This window comes from Nanorana parkeri, unplaced genomic scaffold, assembly GCF_000935625.1.
Source record: "Nanorana parkeri isolate BGI_ZX_2015 unplaced genomic scaffold, ASM93562v1 scaffold202, whole genome shotgun sequence".
NCBI lineage: Eukaryota > Metazoa > Chordata > Amphibia > Anura > Dicroglossidae > Nanorana > Nanorana parkeri.
Window position 1 is genome coordinate 897,789 of NW_017306470.1, and position 319 is coordinate 898,107.

Below are 319 nucleotides of genomic sequence, written 5' to 3' on the forward strand. Positions count from 1 at the left end.
CAAAACATCTCAACTGACTGTACTGCTTATATACAGAGCAATACCCAACATTGCTAATAACCCCAGGTATCTAAAACTACCAAATCGCTGACCCGTAAACTGCGACAGCTTCAGCTGGGTAACCCTAATCTGCCGGCAGTCAGGTGCACTAAAGCTCAGCATCCTCTGTGCGCATCAAAGAGGTCAGGGCTCCTTTACACTAGCTACATTGTTCTGCATTTCCTACATGGGCAAAATGCAGGGACAAGAGAATCCCATTGTTGTCAATGGGACCTGTTCACACCAATGCATTGGGAAGGGGGGTGCAAAAAAATGTCCT

At 46.7% G+C, this 319-nt stretch overlaps 1 protein-coding gene across 2 annotated transcripts in view; it reads right to left on the reverse strand.

The window, feature by feature from the left end:
• CADM3 (cell adhesion molecule 3) overlaps positions 1 to 319 on the reverse strand; it is a 378,944-nt gene that overhangs the window by 378,055 nt on the left and 570 nt on the right. The window lies entirely within an intron of this gene.